The sequence below is a fragment of the Pleurodeles waltl genome, chromosome 3_1, assembly GCF_031143425.1.
Source record: "Pleurodeles waltl isolate 20211129_DDA chromosome 3_1, aPleWal1.hap1.20221129, whole genome shotgun sequence".
NCBI lineage: Eukaryota > Metazoa > Chordata > Amphibia > Caudata > Salamandridae > Pleurodeles > Pleurodeles waltl.
The window spans coordinates 1,282,920,095-1,282,934,837 of record NC_090440.1 but is presented as its reverse complement, the minus strand read 5'-3'; the positions used below and the strand labels follow the sequence as shown (position 1 = coordinate 1,282,934,837).

Sequence of the window (14,743 nt, the reverse complement as noted above, 5' to 3'; positions counted from 1 at the left end):
GGATTTAAACCAGAAATACAGCAAGCTGTGCTGAATATGCCATTTAACGGACAGCAGTTGTTTGGGCCGGAGGTGGACTATGCTATCGAAAAACTTAAGAAAGACACTGATACGGCCAAAGCCATGGGCGCACTCTACTCCCAACAGAGCAGAGGCACATTTCGAAAAACACAGTTTCGAGGGTGGTTTTGAGGGCAAAGCACAGAACCCACAACCTCACAAACAAGGCCCACTTATCAGAGCCAATATCAGCGGGGACGTTTTTGGGGACAATATAGAGGGGGACAGTTCCAAAAAACTCAAGGGAAGTTCCAAAGTCCCAAAACTCCACAAAACAAACAGTGACTTACACGTCACAAATCCCCAACACGTAACACCTGTGGGGGGGGAGACTAACCAAGTTCTACAAACAATGGGAAGATATAACAACAGATACTTGGGTATTAGCAATTATCCAGCATGGTTATTGCATAGAATTTCTCAATTTCCCTCCAAATGTCCCATCGAAAACACACAATATGTCAAAACAACACATAGACCTTCTACAACTGGAAGTACAAGCGTTGTTACAAAAAGAAGCAATAGAATTAGTACCGGTTCATCAGAAAGGAACAGGAGTTTACTCTCTGTACTTTCTCATACCCAAAAAGGACAAAACTCTAAGACCTATATTAGATCTCAAAACGTTAAACACCTACATCAAATCAGATCACTTTCACATGGTGACATTACAGGACGTAATCCCATTGCTCAAACAGCAAAACTACATGACAACACTAGACCTAAAAGATGCATACTTCCATATACCGATACATCCTTCACACAGAAAGTACCTAAGGTTTGTATTCCAGGGGGTACATTACCAATTCAAGGCGTTGCCATTTGGGATAACAACTGCGCCAAGAGTTTTTACAAAATGCCTGGCAGTGGTAGCTGCGAATATCAGAAGACAGCAAATACACGTGTTCCCATACCTAGACGATTTTCTAATCAAAACCAACACGCAAGAAAAAGGTGTTCACAACACACAAAGTATGTTATGGACACACTCCACAAACTAGGTTTCTCAATCAGCTACACAAAGTCGCACATTCAGCCGTGCCAAGCACAGCAATACTTAGGGGCGACAATCGACACAACAAAAGGGGTTGCCACTCCAAGTCCACAAAGGGTACAAGCTTTTCACAAGGTAATACAGGTCATGTATCCAGAACAAAGAATACAGGTCAAGATGGTAATGAAACTACTAGGCATGATGTCCTCATGCATAGCCATTGTCCCAAACGCCAGATTGTACATGCAGCCCTTACAACAGTGCCTAGCATCACAATAGTCACAGGGTCAACTTCTAGATCTAGTGTTGATAGACCGCCAAACATACACCTCGCTTCTATGGTGGAACAACATAAACATAAACTTAAACTAAGGGCGGCCTTTCCAAGACCCAGTGCCTCAATACGTAATAACTACGGATGCCTCCATGATAGGATGGGGAGCTGATCTCAATCAACACAGCATCCAGGGACAATGGGACACTCAGCAAAGACAACTTCACATAAATCACTTAGAACTACTGGCAGTATTTCTAGCGCTAAAAGCATTTCAACCCATATTAAGCCAAAAACACATCCTTGTCAAAACAGACCACATGACAACGATGTATTATCTCAACAAACAAGGAGGAACACACTCAACTCAGTTGTGTCTTCTAGCACAAAAAATATGGTATTGGGCGATTCACAACCGCATTCGCCTAATAGCACAGTTTATTCCAGGGATTCAGAATCAGCTAGCAGACAATCCTTCTCGGGATCATCAACAGATCCACGAATGGGAGATTCACCCTGAAATACTAAACACTTACTTCCAAAGATGGGGAACACCACAAATAGACCTATTTGCAACAAAAGAAAACGCAAAATGCCAAAACTTCGCATCCAGATACCCACAAGATCAGTCTTGGGGCAATGCGTTATGGATGAGCTGTTCAGGGATATTTGCTTACGCTTTTCCCCCTCTCCCACTCCTTCCGTATCTGGTAAACAAATTGAGTCAAAACAAACTCAAACTAATACTAATAGCACCAACCTGGGCTCACCAACCGTGGTACACAACACTACTAGACCTATCAGTAGTACCTCATATCAAACTTCCAAACAGACCAGATCTGTTAACTCAACACAAACAACAGATCAGACACCCAAATCCAGCATCACTCAATCTAGCAATCTGGCTCCTGAAGTCTTAGAATTTGGACATTTAGACCTTACACAAGAATGTATGGAGGTCATTAAACAAGCTAGAAAACCTACTACAAGGCTTTGTTACACAAACAAATGGAAAAGATTTGTTTATTACTGCCATAATAATCAAATTTAACCGCTACATGCTTCCGCAAAAAACATTGTAAGCTACTTACTACACTTACAAAAATCTAAACTAGCATTTTTTTCCATTAAAATACATCTCACAGCAATATCTGCCTATCTGCAGATTACACATTCCACATCACTCTTTAGAATCCCAGTAATCAAAGCATTTATGGAGGGTTTAAAAAGAATCATACCCCCGAGAACACCACCAGTTGCCTCGTGGAACCTCAATATTGTATTAACACGACTCATGGGTCCACCATTTGAACCCATGCCTTCTTGTGAGATACAATACTTAACCTGGAAAGTAGCCTTCCTAATAGCTATCACATCTCTTAGAAGAGTAAGTAAAATACAAGCATTTACTATACAAGAACCCTTTATACAAATACATAAACATAAAGCGGTTCTCCGTACAAATCCCAAATTCTTACCAAAAGTTATATCACCGTTCCACCTAAACCAAACAGTGGAACTCCCAGTCTTTTTTCCACAACCAGACTCAGTAGCTGAAAGAGCCTTACATACGTTAGACATTAAAAGAGCACTAATGTATTACATTGATAGAACAAAACAGTTTCGCAAAACAAAACAATTGTTTGTAGCCTTCCAAAAACCTCATGCAGGAAATCCAATATCCAAGCAAGGCATTGCCAGATGGATAGTGAAATGTATTCAGACCTGCTATATTAAAGCAAAAAGAGATCTACCTATTACGCCGAAGGCGCACTCCACTAGGAAGAAAGGCGCCACAATGGCCTTTCTAGAAAATTTACCTACGACAGAAATCTGTAAGGCAGCCACATGGTCTACGCCTCATACATTCACAAAACATTACTGTGTAGATGTGTTAACAACATGACAAGCCACAGTAGGACAGGCTGTATTACGAACATTATTTCGGACAACTTCAACTCCTACAGGCTAAGCCACTGCTTTTAGGGAGATAACTGCTTACTAGTCTATGCACAGCATGTGTATCTGCAGCTACACATGCCATCGAACGGAAAATGTCACTTACCCAGTGTACATCTGTTCGTGGCATGAGACGCTGCAGATTCACATGCGAAGAAAAACAACTTGTAACACTCCGAGCCCAACACTAGATGGCAGGATAATGCACAGCATGTGAATCTGCAGCGTCTCATGCCACGAACAGATGTAAACTGGGTAAGTGACATTTTCCATATATATATTGCCTCTATCTGATAGAGGCAACTAGCCGCAGATTCCTTATCTTAGAATTCTCCCCAGGTGTCAGACTGGATCCGGAAACTTCCTCAGCAGTACCTCTGCACGTCGGTAGAGGGCGTCGAGCGACTCCACAACAACATTGTCTCCAGACTTGACGTCAGCGGAGTCCATATAGTTCCTCTTCCGACACGATTACGTCAGCTTCTTCTTTTCCAGGTGGCAGCGCGGATCCGGAGTAACAGTATACCTCTGGCCTTTTGACCTTTCACACTGTTTTTTTTATCGATATTGTTCTATAAATTTAATTTTGTGTAGTGTATATGCCATCAGGGTTTAAGCCCTGTGGGTCCTTTGCTCGACAAATGTCTGTCACAAACCCATATTCGGTGTCTGGGCACACACCACGACGTCAACGGTTGGGACGCCTGCCATCTATTGAAGCGCAAGTCCTTGCGGGAGCATCGGATGATTCTCTGGGTGGTGCAGGTGGAACAGTCATCTTCTCTGAAGTGTTAGGAGCACTGTAAAAGTCGGTTGCGTATCGCACCTGCACTGTCACGTGGTCCTTCAGAGTCCCCAGGTAAGTGTTCCCAGGCAAAGTCACGTCATTCAACGCCCCCGCACACCTATCCTCCACTGGAGTCTGCGCTTGAGTCGACCCCTTCAGTTCCGCCCTATCCCGGCATTAGGGCAACTCTGGCCCAAATGCTGGACTACTATTCCTCCCTGCATACTATTTTTGGGTCTTCCCCTTCCTCTGGAGCACCTCGGGCCCTAAGGAGGTGGCAAGTGCTCTGACGGGGTCTCTACCGGTGGCTTCGTCCTCCGTGCCTGTTCAGTCTCTCGACTCCGTAGGCTGATCGGAGTCAATGCACGGCCTCTTGCAGGTGCCTGCGCCTGAACCTCGGATACCAATGCCATCCAGCACGCCTGTGGCGCACTTGACTTCGCACGATGCCCATATTGTGATTTCTACAGAGTCGGACGACAACACTTCTAAGGAGCCTTCCCCCTCTCGATGTCGGCTGACATCGACACAGATGCTGGAAGCGACACTGTTAGATTTGAATGTTGATCCAGGGTTTGGACCTCTTGAGCCTCCTTCGGAGGTTCCTACATATCCTCTGCCTTCTTTTTCAGGCCCCATTCCATTTTCTTCATGTGATTGGGTGCTTGACTTAGCCAATGCGAGTGGCCTTGATTCCTCACTGGCGTCCAGCCTTTTTTCGTCACCATGCTTGCCGACTGATGCAAGTACTGCTTTCGCAGACATGTTAAGACAGGTGGCTGATGTGTTCCCCTTACAGCTTCTTGTTGTGCAGTTATCTATGGATCTGTTACTGGATTTACATCCTGATCAGACTTCTAGTGAACCAATCCTTCCGTATTGTGAGGCTCTTAATGACAATCTTGGGTGTTTGGAACCAGCCTGTTTCTGTTCCCCCTGATGAGCATGCTATCTCCCCCAGACACCAGCCTGCACAGGAGGATACTTTATGCCTTTTCTGCCACCCTACCTCTCAGAGTTTTGTGGTACAAACTGCTTTGGATCCACACGACATAGCGCAATTCCCTCACGCCCCGCCACAGTGAGAAGCCAAACAGCTGGATGCTGCTGGCAGGAGGATGTTCGCCTCCTCTAGTGCTGCCTTACATTCCACTAACACCTCTTGTGTGCTAGCTTGCATCTCTCATGTTCTGTGGGATTCAGTGGAGTCTTTGTTACCAACTCTTTCTGAGGAGGCTCATACTGCTCTTCTGCCATTGATACAGGATGGTCAGCAGGTGGACAAACTGACGATTCACTCTGGTATGGATACCACTGATTCCGTTGGTTGGCTGATGGTTGCATCAGTAGCAATTCGTTGAAGGGTTTGGCTTAGATCTTCTATTTTTTTTTAGCTCCAGTAAGGAATTCTTTCCTTGACATTCCATTTGATGTCAAATCTCTTTTTGACGCACATTCAGATTCTGCTTTGCGCTGCTTTTGCGATTCTTATAGTGGGGATTAATGTTTGGTACTCCTTTGAGCCCAATCACATACACAGTTGCATGCTGTTTTAGGTTTTCGTGATTCTTGTGGGTGTGCTTCTATGCGTGCACAACTTTTAACTGTTATGTTGTTTCTTACAGTTGAAGTAGACCTCTGGATTTCAGTTTGGCTCCAGAGTGACTGCTTTTTGCAGAAGCATTGTTCTTACAAATTATCTACCTTAGATAGTGTATTTTTCCACTTGCACTGGTGGTTCTGCACACCGTTTACGTTCTATGGTCATATAGCCATGTAAAGCGGCAGCTCTGCTTCTGAGGCATGGACATAAGCCTTTCTTATCATCTGACCTTCCACAGCTATGGATCAACTCCATATATCTGGGTCTTTTCTTACCACATATAGTGAGTGGGTCTATTTTTGTTGTGCTTTCAGACCAAGTCTGCCTCTTCTTCATGTTACCAAAAAATGTAGGTGGACAGCCTATAATCTCTGTCCTGTGGAGATTGGTTTACCCATGGCTCGAGCATTTTCGTGTAAGCTCTTTGCTACATTTTGCTCCATCTTGGTCCTAGTTGGGATCTTTTCTTGTACTCCTACGGGAACACTTTTATTTCAAAAATTATTTTAGCCCTGCTGTTCGTCAGCGCTGCATTACCTTTCTTCTTCTACAGGAGGTCTTTTTTCCCATGTTTTCTATGGAATTTATAATTGATATTCCCTATGTTCTGTTAGTCTTTCTCCACCTGCGGGACCACATTTGGTGTCTTTGATAGTTCTAATTTGACCTTTCTCCAGTCTTGGTGGGTGACTGTGTGTCACATACCTCACGGAACACATTTCATCATTGCTTAACCTGTGTGTATATATTCATTTTCTGTACAACCCATTTCATTGCTTGGGATGCTAGTATTCCCTGTGGCATTATATTCACGGTCACTACCCTTCACACAGAATGATGAAGGTTCTGTTCCAGATGTGTCTTCAAGCAGCCCATCTTTTATCTCTTTCTTACCTATGCTATGGAATCACATACTTTTTTGTATGTTATTCTTAGCGGGATTCTTAACCACTATGTTTGCTTTATGATGTATGCCACCATCACTATATGTATATTACAGTTACCGGTATTCCTTCCATAACTAATGGTCTTGTTGGGTGTTATCTGGTCAGTTATTAACCTTTTGTACACTCCTTTACGGGTTGTTTCCCCCGACATGTGTTTCTTTCTTACCTGTTCACATCTCTATAGGTACTCTTTCCTACGTTTCCACCCCAGGCATTACAAATTATGTAGCTCCGTGGTGGGACTCTTTTTTTTCTCTGTCCACTAGGCGTCTTCCTTTCTAACCTTTCAGGTTTTTAAGGTTGATTACGTGGCTCCTTTCTGGACATTGCCTAGTCTGCTGGTCATCAGCATCCTCTTGTTCTCAACCTCAGAATTTTCCGTGCCCTCATGGTCACGATTACAGACCCTCACTCTAAGTGGTATGACTCTATTTTAGGTCTGTCTGTTGGCATTCCTCACCTTTCATGTCTTTGCTTCTGCCCTGGTCTTACCTTCAGGTTCTCCACAGCTGTTTGGCTTCCTCTTCAGTGTTTTTTTTCCCATTGTTTGCTTTTCTTGTTTTCTTGCATTCTGTGCTGCACAGTTCTGTCTGCCTTTTTGAGCAGATAGTTATTCCGCCTCCTGTTACCCTTGGTGGCTGCCTTTGTTTCCTCTTTATTGCTGTTTTCACTGAAGGGAGTTTCTTCCTCCCTTTCAGTTTCGGGCAAGTTATTTCATTGTATTGTGAGCGCAAAGTGACATTAGTTTTTTTTTAACTAATGCCATACCACTTCAGCTAAAAGTGTACTATTACCAACCCTCCTATAGTGTTCTGTTCTCACTATGGTGTACATGTGCTGTTGCACATTTTGGGCTGGACATTTTTTCTCCTTCCAAGTGTATCATCCCATTTGGTTCTAGAGATGGTTTCTCCTAGCTCCTCTAGGTCACCCATTGCTGTTTGTATTTGTACACCTTATGGTGTTCAGTTATTTACTTCAGTAAATAATATCCTTCTGTTTTCGTATTGTGTGTTCCTTCACAGGTCTGCTCTGTTTTGGGCAGTGATACAGCTGTCCCAGCATGTTTACTCTACTTCTTGTACCTTTTGTTACCAGGGACTTCTTTCCAGCCTAATGTCTACAAGTTGTCCCTTGATGAGTGTTATGTGCCTATACCTCACAGTCTATTGGACATTTCTACCCCTTTTTCGTTCCGTTATTTATTGGCAGGTCTGCCTGCCTCACTTGTCGTGGTCACTACCACGTACCCTTCAGGGAGATTCCTTTCCAGTCATGACTTTTCATATCCCAACTTGATAAGTCAGTCATCTATTCATTTTGGGTAACTTACATTAGCTTCTCACCATGTCTGTCTTGTGCCTGGCGTATTTCCTCTTTGTTGCCAGGTTGTTCATTGCAAGACTGGTGAGATCCGTTCTCAACACTCCTCCTGAATTGATATTGCTTTGGTATCTAATTCTAAGATAAGGAATCTGGGCTAGTTGTCTCTATCAAATGGACAAGTTACTTACCTTCGGTTACGCCTTATCTGGTAGAGATGCAGATTCCGTATCGACTCACCCATCCTCCCGGCTTGTGAACTGTGTTCTTTTCAGTCCCGCTTGCGGTAGTCTCTGCTGTCTCTTCGTTATTGTGTGTATAACGATTTTTAGATTGTGGTTGGCATATACTCTCTTCCTCCGCCAGTTTCTATGTGGCTCTGCACTGTGCGGATTCTAGTCACAGAAGAAACTGACATCAGTGTGTCGGGTAAGGGACTGTATGGACTCTGCTGATGTCCTCTCTGGAGACGACGTCACTGCAGAGTCGCTCAACGCCCTCTACCAACGCGCAGAGGTACTGCTGAGGAAAAGTTTCTGGATCCAGTTTGACGCCTGAGGAGAATTCTAAGATAAGGAGTTTGCGGCTAGTCTGTGTCTCTACCAGAAAAGGCGTTACCAAAGGTAAGTACCTTGTCCTTTACTTCGTCCCTCCATCAGCACTTAAGCTTTAAATTCACCCTTAATTCTCTCCACCCAAACTTAAACCTTAAATTCACCCAACAAAAAAATATAAAAACACAAACAAGGACACTGTGACAAATCGTTCCCTAGCCCAGCATTGAAAATTGTATGAAACGGGTGATAAGACGGGCAGATTTTTGGCATGCTTAAGAAAAAGAAGTGAGTACAATATGGGGGTAGGTAAGCTGCAAATAGAAGATGGTAGGGTGGTGTGCACAGACTGAGCCGTAACAAGACAATTTCACCAATATTGTCAATCATTATATGCATCCAAAAGAGGGTCTGAGGAACAGGAAAGGGCGCTGTTCCAGTATGAACTGTGTTTACCGCAGCTGTCAAGTGACGCTACAGAAACTTTTGAAGGCTGAACACATCTTTAAGGAACTTAAAGGGCAATTGAAAGTGTCAGACCCAATGGATTTCCAGTCAAACCATACAGGAAGCTATCCTCTAAAACTGTGACGCACATATTAAACATGTTTAGTTCTACTAGAGAGAAAGAGGTGCACTGTCCGCCCCTTTGACCTTTCCCAGTAGTAGTTATACCTAAGATGGGTAAACCCAGATATTTTTGAATGGCATATAGACCTATAACCCTTCCTAGCATAAAGGTAAACATACAAACCAAATCTTGATTTTCAAGAAATGGAACTAATAAAAAGAATCTTTAAAATAAAAAAATCTGTAAAATAAAAAAAATTACTAGCCAAAATTCTGGCAACTCGCTTGATCGGAGAAATGGACACTGTGGGGCACAGAGGAACCTCTGTCCTTTCCTGTCTCTGGGAGCGGAAAAAGCATTTGACTCCGTAGATTGGATCTACCTTCTTCAACTGTTAAAAACATTTGGGTTTGGGCACACATTCAGTAGGTAGGTATCACTGTTATACATGTAATCAACAGCTGCTGTACGGGTAAATGGAGTACTTTCAGGTTCCTTCCCTGTAGGGTGATGGACTAGGCAAGGATGCATGTTTTCCCCCTGTTTTAACCCTGTGTATAGACCCCTAGTGTGCTTGGTCAGATTGAAGGCACATATTGCAGTTTCCAGCCATTATGAGACAGCCTGAGAAAATGTCATTATATGCTGATGACATTCTTCTATGCCTTGCTTTCCCACTGTGTCTAGAATGGTTCTGAAGAAAGGGAGTGGCTGAGAGGTAGTCATATGTGACTCTGGCATGATGATAGAGAAGCCCAGTGAATGCAGGAGGTCCGCTGTAGTCTGGAGGTGGGTGACAACTGCCTGAGGCAAGTTTGCTTTCAACAGCCAATCACTAAGAAAGGAAGACTGGAATCCCTAACCTAAGCAGGTTGGCTATATGCCCTCTGCCATTACTTTCACGGACACCCAAGGGTTGCTGGTAATGCCAAAAAGGGAAAACATTGAATTGGAAATGCTTGTTACCCACCATGAAACACATATGACGTCTGTGGACTGGCAGGAATATGGAAATATGCATACTGCAAGTCCAAGGCTACCATCCAGTCTCCAGCATCCAGGACAGACAGGGCATGAACCAGAGCAAGCATTTTGAACTTTTCCTACAAGGTAGTTTAGAGGGAACAGATCTAGAATAGAGGGGAGGTCTCTATCATTCTTTGGCCCCAGAAAGTAGCAGGAATAACAACCACAACCTACTTATGATGTTGATACCCTCTCAATGGCCCTTTTAGCCAAAGGGGGCCTGTACTTCATGATACAACAGGGAAAGATGATTCTCCATCAGCCAATCTGAGGACAGAGGCATGGAGTGAGATTTCTATTATTGGAAGGGTATAATCCAGCTGAAAAAAATTGGAGCACTCACTTTTCCAAAGTTATAAACTGCCAGGGGGCAGGTGGTGCTGAACCCTGATACCAACCGATTGCCTGCAATGTTGCAGTGCCAAGGCTTAAGAGGACTGGAGGCTGCAGCTGCCAGGGGGTGGTGAACTGGGTAGATCTCTGGCTTTGGGTACCACGAGACTTGTGGGAGTTGTGTCCTCGTCACAAAAAGACTGGGAAGTATTTTGGCCATGGGAACTGAGTGGAAATGGACATGACTGGTAGACGCTATTGTATCCACGGAAGGCTGAATGAGACTGGCATGGGTCTGTGGAAAGTCCTAACGAAAGGACAGTGGCTCTCCTGTCCTTGAAGCCCTCAAATGCTGAATCTGTGTTGTCACTGAACAGTTGTGTGCCGTCAAAGGGCATGTCCATAAAGGATGCCTGTACATCCCCGAGAAGTCAGCTGACTTCTAGCAATGGGGTGGTACGGAAAGCACCAGGGTTAAGACGTTGAGGCCTAAATGACTAGGCTTTCAGGAGTTGGGTGCACAGTGAAGAAAGCTAAATCCTCAAGAATGGGGTGGTGGCAGTGGGAAATCATTCTGTGCACAGGAGTGCTTGTACAGAGCTTGACCCAGGCTCCGGGTTGGTCATCAGTGAGGGCTTGACTGAAGGAAAGTAGAGGCTTCATGAGGGATTGCCTCGGTTGAAGCACCTCTGTCAAGACATTAGTCTTGACTGCCTTGAGGGGCAGCCTTAAGGCCCAATGCCTCAGCCACCATCTGCACCACCATGGCAAAAGAAGGCCCTTCCTCCGAAGCCACACTAGGAGGAGGTATCCAGACCAGTGGCATTAGCCACCCAAGACATATTGGGAGCAAGACTGCTCGAAAAATGTTGACAAAAAGTCAAATAAGGCAGCCGAAAAATTACTGAGGTAGCTCTTCTGGATCTGCTTATCATCAGAGCGGTGAGTTCAGTATGTTCAGGCTATGATACCAATGTTTCAACCTCTAATCTGGATTTCGGTGAGACTGATTCTGGGGCTTTAGGCCTTATGGCCCCTTGCATCCTACTGGTGTAAGTACGCACATATGCAGGTTTTGCAGTGGGACTTGGATTTCCAGTGGATTCGGCATCAGGGGAATATCTCCGATCCCATCCCAGCACAACCCTCTCCCTTTGCCACGCAGAAATGACAGTGGACAAACTTGCATCATTCCTAGGTTGTGGCAGCCATCTGGGAGAGGTGGAGATCAGAGGTCCCCAGCTGCATCTTAGCTCCGCATCAACCTATTGGCGTCAAGAGCGATACACTTGGTTATGGACCCTGTGCCAGGAGACTCTGCGCCCTAGGACATGACTGGAATGTCAGGAAATTTTCCTGATCGAACAAAACCTGGCAGGAATCTCTGAACATCAGGGAGGACAACCTCATTTGCCGATACCTTCTAGATCATGAATGCCGTGTGCATTTGGAGGCTGGGTAAGGTCTCTTCCGCCCAGAACATTTCCTACGAAGAAGTAGGTTAATCCACCCAGAGTTAAATAGTAATATTGCTCCTGGACAATGGGTTTAGAAGCAATTTATTCAAGCCAGATGTTCAAGAACATTCAAAGCATAGTCACAGTCATACTGTTCATCCAAATAACCTTTTAATGCAAGATATCAAAGAGACAGTAATTGTTCATCCAAATATCCATTTAATGCAAGATTTGAAAGAAACGGCAGACACGTTTTTCGCCCCTTACATGGTTGAAAGCCAGGGGCTTTCTCAAGGCTGTAGGATGAAAGGAACAAGAAATATAGCTTACCTATAATTTACTGTTAGAGCATGTAACCAATCCCCATTGTGAAAACAGGTGAAGCCATTAGTTAAAGTTAAAGAGTCACCCAGTGAAATCGGTAGTTCCAGTGTTTTTTCTGCATATTAGTTAATTACTCCAAATATTACCAAACTGGAGGAGAGAGATGGTGCTGGCATATAGAAATGCGTTCATGCATTGTGGTTATTATAACAAAACCAAAACCGGCATGCAGTGCTTCTGACAGATGATGTACTTAGCAAGCATTGCATCGTGGGTCAAGCCTCTGGTCATACAGAACATATCGCAAGCAAAAAAATTGATTAGGATGATTGACGGAATGGAACAGAATAAGGTGTAGGACGTGAGGTATAGTGTTCTAGTGTACTGGAAGGAAGTGCAAAAAGTGTAGAAATAAGAGACCCTGGTAGAAGAGTGACATGAGCCAGTATATACAGGTCAGCAACATCATTACCAGTTGAATACCTTGGTAAAATATGTCCTTTCCAAAAAGTCCAATCAATTGTAGCAAATATTTTATCCAAGTAAAGTCTAAAGAAAGTAAATAATGTACATCAGATCAATATTGACCTAACAGTAGTCTATGTATTGATAATAAATACACATTTGAAGAGTACATAATTTAGTATCAAATGTGAGAGGAGTGTGTCAGCGCCACGGAAAGTTAAGGGACAAAGAAGCATGTAAAAGTTACAATCTTGAAATCAAGGTCAACCTCATGGTATCACATGACCGGTACAAACGTGGGATATATTCATAATGTGATCTGTAAACAGTACCACGAAGTAAGCGTTCAAAGTTAATTTTTTAATTGTCGGGGAATTGGTGGTCAAATATTTATTCTATTACAATAATTATCTAATGAAATAGTGTGTCAAAAAAATACATGTCCAATTATGCAGTGAAACCACCATCTACACTTATGAAGGACTGAAGCTCATATTGAATAACAGGACAAATAACACTTTGCATTATAACCGATGTAGTATTAGTCCCTGCATATAATAATTGGAGGTCATGGGTGAGCACTAGATAGTCAAACTTAGCGTATCAAAAATCCATATCATTAATAGAACCCGGACCAGTGTACAAGTTATTGTATTGCTAAATATGACTTGTGCCCAGTGGAAACCGGGAATAAAGTTAGCTGCCGTGGGCGGTATTGATCGGACATCAAATACGCTTATGCATATAATGCTTGGATAGGTAAAAGAAAACGGGACCAAAAAGGGGCCGAGAGGCGGTATAAATCTGAGTCTAAGGCTATCACACATAGGCAAACTGTCTGACCAATATCAATACAAAAAAACAATAAAAGAGCAAGTATAACTTACATAGGTCCTGGGCTAAATCCCGTACTGATACTGCAAGTCTGGACAGCATCGTAGTCGGGTGCCTTGTTAAATTGTATAGCTTTTATAAGGATTTGGAAGTCCTACCACCCTTTTTAGTAGATGTTCTGAAGGGGCCAAATAGCATACATATATGGTGGCGTCTTAAGGAGGACATCCAATGAACAAGCAAAATGTGATGTCACCTAAACACAGATTGTCACGATCAATGGCGTTAGAGCCACATATGTTGGTGAAAATCACATTCCAGCATTTAAAATTGAGAAAGGCCTTATGGTAAAGCCTAACTCAAGTGATGTTTCTCCTTAATTGAGGAAAATTTCGAATGACTGCAGCCAGGAAGCGTCATACTCAGGGAGTATGTAACTAGTGACCCCAAGTCAGATAGAAAAATAAAGGAAACCTCTATGTAAGAATAGCAATAGAAGGCAAATAATCAGGGTGGTGTCGCTCAAGGAGAGATATTTAAGGAACAAAATGGAACATAGAGTGCAGCTAGGTACCTGCTGGGGTACTGTTTGGGAGTTTAGTAAATTACTGTAACTAGGAACAACCTAATCGAGCTGGGTAGAGGGGCCTGGTATCATGTTCATAAAGTTAGGAGAGACCTAGTATGATATTCATAAATGCTGTCAAGTAGCAAATTAACAGTGTTCACCTTTTGCTGAGAGAAGAAACAAGGAATAATTGTCCATATTACAGCAGCATAGATGTACCCAACCAGGAGATTGAAAGGAAAAGGTACGGAAGTATCACTGGAGGGGATTGCATGTTTGTTACAAACAGTTAATAATTGTCTTTTCCAATCTCCATGAACTTTAACAGTCAGTCAGACACCTGTCAATGATATTCTATGTTTCTAACCCAATATGGTTTATATAGGAGAATTACACTTGATATATGAGCATCAGTTCAGATTCCTAACAAGTTCTCAAGGTTCTGGAGAGACTAAAGAGGAGACTGTGAAGATCAAAAGGAGCCACGTTGCACTGAATCAAAGCAGATGAGCAGGGCGCTTTCTTGTTGTTGTAACTTTAATTCCAGATCATCACCCCGAGGGTGCTGTTGTAATTTGGTAATTTCAAGTCATCTTTGTGGATATTACAAAAGTGTTCCTCAATTCTTGTTTTCAAAGGTCTAATAGTACTGCCTAGGTAATGC

At 43.3% G+C, this 14,743-nt stretch overlaps 1 protein-coding gene across 2 annotated transcripts in view; it reads left to right on the top strand.

The window, feature by feature from the left end:
• The window catches only part of LOC138285093 (leucine-zipper-like transcriptional regulator 1), a 360,497-nt gene that overhangs the window by 291,593 nt on the left and 54,161 nt on the right, over positions 1–14,743 (top strand). The gene's annotated exons all lie outside the window — the stretch shown is intronic.